Source organism: Mustela nigripes, chromosome 1, assembly GCF_022355385.1.
Source record: "Mustela nigripes isolate SB6536 chromosome 1, MUSNIG.SB6536, whole genome shotgun sequence".
NCBI lineage: Eukaryota > Metazoa > Chordata > Mammalia > Carnivora > Mustelidae > Mustela > Mustela nigripes.
This window is the reverse complement of record NC_081557.1, coordinates 243,370,635-243,377,899: the sequence shown is the minus strand read 5'-3', so window position 1 is coordinate 243,377,899 and position 7,265 is coordinate 243,370,635. Positions and strand designations below refer to the sequence as shown.

At 39.9% G+C, this 7,265-nt stretch overlaps 1 pseudogene; it reads left to right on the top strand.

The window, feature by feature from the left end:
• Positions 1-4,365: 4,365 nt before the first annotated feature.
• On the top strand, positions 4,366-4,601 carry LOC132015601 (small ribosomal subunit protein eS21-like; annotated as a pseudogene).
• Positions 4,602-7,265: the final 2,664 nt, after the last annotated feature.

Sequence of the window (7,265 nt, the reverse complement as noted above, 5' to 3'; positions counted from 1 at the left end):
GCCTCTAAGTTTAAGTAATGGAAAGTGATTATTAAGCCTGCGAACTTGGCTGTGTCATGGTGTCTTGAGTCCAGCTGCGGACTCGTTCTAGAACCTCAGGCATGGCACGTTCTCTCTCTGAGCCTCAAGTTTTTCTCATCCGAAAAAATGGAAATTACACTTGCCTCATAGGGTTATTAGGATTAAAGCAACACGCTGAATAGAGGCCAGCACTCAGTGGTTCTCTATTAATGGAAGTCTATTGGAATGCGGGCCTCGTGACTTGTGTTCATCAGACATCTGCTGCCACAGCCGGCCACCATTGATTCATTTATTCATTTTTTTCAAGTATTTATTGAGTGCCTACTATGTGCCGGATACTCAAAAGTAAATGGTGAGTCAACAGTGAACAATTAGCTCTACTTGGTGGTTTTTGTTTCATCAACTCCTAAAAACCTCTTTGGTTTCTTCCCTTTTTTCTGAGCAGCTCTGCCACTGGCCTCATTTCACCTTTCTCACTGCCTGTAGAGCTGCCCTATATTTATTCTCCCACAGGCATATTTAAGAGAGACAGCCTACTGCGATCCATCGAAAACACAAATCCGGCCCTGTGGTTTCCTTTTGATAGCTCCCATCATGCACAGACTATTAAGGCCCTGCATGGCTCAGCCTCTGTCCTCTTGAGCCTCACTTTCTTCTATTGTACGGTTCAATGAGAAACACAGCCTGCAGCCTTTTGCACTCACAGCCCCTGTATGCTCTTCCCCCCAGCTTAACCCTCTTCCCAGCCTGGTTCACTCTGTTGGTATTTCAAAATCCTACTTTCACATTACTTTCTTTGTCAAGCCTTCGTGGAAATCCAGCCCAGAGAATTTCACTCCTCCCTCTTAGCACATCTTTTCTTTGTGCATACTTCTGTCATTTCAGTGTAGTTCTGCATTATATTATGATCTTTTTGCTTATGTCTCTCTGTTATGGAACTCTTTTAGGACAAAGAACTTGGCTGATAAATATTTGTACTCCCAAAATAATAATACTCATTTTGTTTCTGGGACATGCTAAGCTGAGCCTGGAACCAGGGCCTTTGCACTTGCTGTTCTCTCTTCTAGAATACTGTTCTTTGAGGTGTTCACATGCCTTCTTGTCTCAGGTTACAGCTGATGTCACCCCATCAAAGGGGCCTTCCTTGATATCCAATTAAAATTAGAACCTCAGGCACTCTCCATGTTACCATGTTTATTTTTTTTTAAGATTTTATTAATTTATTTGACGGAGAGAGAGATCACAAGTAGGCAGAGGCAGGCTCCCCGCTGAGCAGAGAAATGAATGTGGGGCTCGATCCCAATACCCTGAGATCATGACCTGAGCTGAAGGCAGAGGCTTAACCCACGGAGCCACCCAGCGCCCCACCATGTTTAGTTTCATAGCACTTATGATCTAGAACAATTACTTGGTTTTTTATTGCTTTTCTCTCTCCACTCACTAAAATAAAAGATCTGTAAGAGTAGAAGTCTGTCTGGCATCAAAATGATTGGCACGTAGTATGAAATCAATACATATTCTTAAATGAATAAAATAAAAGAATGAATTCATTCTTTTTTATGAGAAAAGAAACATAATTAAAAGACATATTCTGTGAGCTTTATGGTAGAGCAAAATCTGATCTTTGCTTTCTAATTAGATAGTAAGATTCTGGAATCCAGTTCTGTCGTATTCTTTACTGAACCAGGCCTAACACATGGCACATGGTATTTTGATGAGTATATTTTCTGTTGCCCATGTATTTCTCAGCAATCAAGTCAATAAGTGAAAGGATGTGGTGCTCTTTCTGTGGGAACAAATAAGATTCTAAACACTCAATCGTGGGCAAGGAGCTCTTTGGGCTGCCAGAGATAATTTATGTTCTCAACACCCAGAGAGCATGGCAGGCGTCCTAAGGTGCAGCTAGCAGGGTGGAAACCCAAGGAGACAGGACAGGGGGTTCTGGTGGGTGTAGTTTCAGGGAGTAGCCCCAGAGAGCAGCCCCAAATCTCAGTCTTCAAATTAATTCAACATATCTGGCCTTTTGTAGTTGATGCATCCTTTTTGTGATGTCCAGGTCAGTTGCCGGTGGACTGCTTAAACAATGCAAATTAGAGCTCATCGTTATTTTTGTATACTTAAAATCTAAAAGTTCATTTGGATTCAAAATGCACTGGAATCATCGCAAGACATTTCTGTGTCACATTTGTTAGTGAAAGATAAGAAAATGTAAGAGTCTTTAAATAAAATTTAAGTGGTAAACGTTGAAAGGTTATTATATTCAAAATTTCTCATTAATAACTATTAAGCATTCATTAGTTAAAAATAAATAAGTAAATAGAGGTATCTGGGTGGCTCAGTCAGTTAAGCATCTGCCTTCAGCTCAAGTCATGATCTCTCAGGGTCCTGGGATCCAGCCCTGCATCGGGACCCCTGCTCAGTGGGGAGTCTGCTTCTGCTACTGCCCCTTCCCTCCTTGTGCTCACTTGCTTGCTCTCTCTCTCTCTCCCTCTCTCAAGTAAATAAATAAATAATCTTAAAAATTAAATAAGTAAATAAATAAGATTTAAGGGCGGGGGAGCACCTGGCTGGCTCAGTGAGAAGAGCATGGGACTCTTGATCTCAGGGTCATAAGTTCGAGCCCCATGGTGGTGTAGCTGTCACTTAAAAATAAGTACATAAACTTAAAAAAAAAAAAAGAATTTGAAGAGCTAATCATTGAAAAGAAAACTTGTGTGGCCATTTCAAATTTAAACCTACAATTAAAAGTTACATTTAGAGAAGCAAGTTCAAATTTATAAAATATATTTGGGAGTTTTATACAATTTAATATTTATTCAAATAGAGGCAGTGTTTTGTTTTATTCTCTTCCCTTGTGTTTTGGATTTTATTTTTATCACACTTATGCCATAAATAAACATGTGCCTAAACATATAAATAGATGTGTGTGTGTGTGTATATGTGTGTCTGTGTGTATTCTATACATATAGAATCCCGGTATAGATGCCTCAATCCCCTCCAGTTTATTTTAGTGACTAGCACAAATACCATCATTTTTCTGTGTTTGCCATGGTGTAAGAAAAAGTTGGGACATGTATAGAACTTCTGAGAAAAGAGAGAGAGGACAGTGAATCAAGAACCATCTTGATCTGTACTGGGATTCTGTAGAATCCCAGAGGAGTATAGAGGACTAAGCATACAGGTCATGTAGCCTAGACTCTGAATTGCTGGTTAACAACCTCAAATACTTTGTCCAGCCTTCTAATTAAAATTTAAAACAAACATTTTATTATCTAGGGAAATATAGGGCTTCCAATGATGAAATATTTCAGTTCTAATCTATGCTGTTTGAGGGCTTATAAATCCCAATAATATTATTTCTTTGTTCTTTCATTAATCTCAATTCTATCTTCAGTATCCTGAGTTTTGCACTCAAACGTATATTTGTCCACTTTGTTATAACAATACAGAGTCAACTCTTTGTCAAAAGTTAGAGGAGGAGAATTTTTTCCACATCTAAGTGACTCCCTTTTGCTGAGAATCTTTTCACTACAATGCATATTTGAAGAGAAAGGCTTTCTTAATTAAATCCCCTGCTTCTCTTTCTTGTATGAAAGTTCCATTTGTAGGCAGAAGCAGGAAGAGGGAGGGGGAAATCCTTCACAGGAGATGACCCTTGCTGGCGGTGCCCCTCATGCTGTCAATCAACCAGAGAACCATCTGTCCCACTTTAGATTTCAGGAGCCATCTTGCACATCTGCTGTGCCTTTTCTAATGTCACTTATAGAACCCACTAAAAGCTGTTAGATGAATTAGAGGAACCAGAATGCAGCTGCACATAGCTGATTTTGAATTTTTGCAGCTGGGTCCTACATGGTACTCTCAGTTTTGAAGTCATTTTTTTTTTAAAGATTTTATTTATTTATTTGACAGAGAGAAATCACAAGTAGATGGAGAGGCAGGCAGAGAGAGAGAGGGAAGCAGGCTCTCTGCTGAGCAGAGAGCCCGATGCGGGACTCGATCCCAGGACTCTGAGATCATGACCTGAGCCGAAGGCAGCGGCTTAACCCACTGAGCCACCCAGGTGCCCTGAAGTCATTTTTTTATGAGATTGGAAAAACAAAGAAAGTAATTCATTTTATAATAATAACTCCGAGGGTCTTAAAATTTTGTTCTCTGAAAGTTTAACATATATTTTTAAAACTCCCACCAAATGTTTAAAATTTAAGCCAACTGTAAATATTTAAATAATTATTCAAGAGCTCTTCTTAAGAAAAAGTACCACATGGGGAAAAAATATTTTTAAAACTGATTCAGGAGTTTCTGCACTCACGCTTGGGCAGTAGGAGCAGATGTACTCTGGACATGCAGAACAATTCCAATGAGTTGGTAGACCTGTATGTGCTGCCAAGATGCTCCCTCGGTAAGGGCATTAGCTGCACCAAAGACCATATGTCCATCCGGATGAACATGGCCAAGGTCGACAAGGTGACATGCAGGTTCAACAGTCAATTTAAAACCAATGCTATCTGTGGGGCCATTCGCAGGATGATGAGTCAAATGACTCCAAGGCCAACAGCATCATTTCAAAGAATTTCTGATTGGAGAGGATAATGGAGGTGGAATATTTCTTTAAAAGAAGAAAAAAAGCAAATACCCAAAGAAAGAGAGAGAAAGATTGATTCAAGAGCCAAGTACTCTCTGAGATGGAAGCAGTTTGGTATCTAGATGCCAGAAGTTTGCATGACTTGAAAGTCATCTGTCCAGTTTATTAAGCTAAAATATTTGGAGGCATCCATAATTCTTCTAGAAATCTGAAGTATTATCACCTTCAGGACAGTTTCCCTATATCAACTTCAAAAGGACTGAAAGACACAGTATTTACTTAATTGTCTACGCAGGAAAGAATTTTCACATACTTACAATGTTATATCATAGAACTTAAAAAGCTTGCTGACCCAGAATATTAAACCATAGGAAATTAGTCCTAGCTGCATGCTATATACTCTGAACATTCTGTTCAGAGTTTTTCTCAGTATTAGCTCCTGCAGTATTTTCATATGCTTTTTTGATAACACTACATCAAAATTACTTACCCACTTCACCCACAATATTGTTCCTTGCAAGAAAAGGGGACACTTCCATTTTCAAATCAACAGTGCCATGCATTCTAGGCTCTTTTAAGAAAGCATATTTAACAAAGTGACTTACAGGGGCACCTGTGTGGCTCAGTTGGTTGAACATCTGCCTTCAGCTTTGGTAGTGATCCCAGAGACCTGGGATCGAGTCCCGCATCGGGCTTCCTGCTCAGTGGGGAACCTGCTTCTCCCTCTCCTCCCCCTCGTGCTCTCTCTTGCCATTCTCTGTCTCTTTCAAATAAAATCATTCTTAAAAAGCGATTTATATATGTAATAGAAAAGTGCTCTAATATTTCTTGAAAAGGCCTTTAATACAATTAAAAACCACAAACTCATCACAACATCTACCTGCTTACCTGCATTGGTGCCCATATATTATGTCTTTCCTCCTATTACTACTAGGATCTTCTGCCTGGGCTCCCATCCAAGACCAGCTCTATCCTTGTTTGTTGTTAAGTAGATCCTATCCTCTCTTATTTGCTCAAGGATGTCTCCTTAGCAGTTCTACCCACTCTTTCTTCATTTATTGACTCATTTATGGCAACTCCCCCCCCCCCCGAAAGAACTCTATATTTCTGTCTCCAATTCCTGTTCTCCTAGCCTCTCTCAGACCTGCCTCAAGCATGCTTTTACCATTACCTAACCATGGTAAATGGCCTTATAAACACCCTATGATCTCCGTGTTACTAAACTGATTTTTCATTTCTCAATCCTTGTATTAGTTCACCTAAAGGAATCGACACCGCTGATCACATCTTATTTATTTTCTTCACCTGGTTTCAAAATATCTTTTACATTTTTTTTCTATCTTCAAGAACTCTCTTTGTCAGTCTCTTTTGCTGATTCCTCCTCATCTCTGTATCTTCTAAGTTTTGGGATGCCCTTGGATTCAGATCTTGGACATCTCAATGGTCACTTCCTAATCTCATTCAGTTTCAAGGTTTTAAATACCATCCGTACTCAGATAATTTCCAATTTTAGATTTCTAGTACAGACCTCTTCTTCTGGAACTCTAGACTCATTTATCTGTGTACATATATCTACTTGGCATCTCAAACTTGACATCCTCAAACCAAATCCTGGTCTCCAACTCTACAACAGAAAAAAGAACCTCTCATTTTCAGTCTTCTCCATCTCACTTGAAAGTCATCTCTCGGGGCGCCTGGGTAGCTCAGAGGGTTAAGCCTCTGCCTTTGGCTCAGGTCATGATCCCAGGGTGCTGGGATCGAGCCCTGCATCTGGCTCTCTGCTCAGCAGGGAGCCTGCTTCCTCCTCTCTCTCTGCCTGCCTCTCTGCCTACTTGTGATCTTTCTGTCCAATAAATAAATAAAATCTTAAAAAAAAAAAAAAAGGAAAGTCATCTCTCCAGTTTATTAAGCTAAAGTATTTGGAGGCATCCATAATTCTTCTTTGTCTCACACACTATATACAATCTCTTGCTAAATCCTATTGGTTATATCTTCAAGTCATTTCTATAATCTGATCCCTTCTCCCTAGACCCACCACCACCACCCTTGTCCATGTCACCATCATCTCTTGCCTAAATTCTTGCACGAGTCTTCTAATTGCTCTCCCGACCTTGCTTCATTTTAATCTCAACATCTCAGCCATATTGATCTTCTTAAAGCCCAATGCAGATATTTACTCCTTGGGACCCTCCAATGGCTTCTCATTGCTCTCCAAAAAAACACAAAGTCCTTACAATGGCAAACAAGACCTTGTGGCCTTTTTCAACCTTCCTTACAGAAGTCATATCCTCCTACTCTTTCTCTTACTTATTACACATCAGCAACACGGCTATTGCATTTTCTCAAACATCTTAAGCAGGAGCCCATCTTACGGTTTGTGTAATTGTTCCCTGCTTTGGGCGAGACATCTGAGTTCCCTTGCATATCTACCTAATTCAGTCTCTCATCTACTTCAGATCTTTGCTGAAAGGTCATCCTCTCCATAAGCCTTTCTTTATTATCCTGTTTAAAAATTGCAACCCCTCTGTGCCTTTTTTCTTACCCTCAACACCTGCCTATCAGTAGCATTTCCTATTCCCCCCAACCCCTTGCCCATTTCCCCCCCCTTCTATATCGTTACTACTTACCAATGGTTTTACTTAATCCTTTTTTTTTTTCC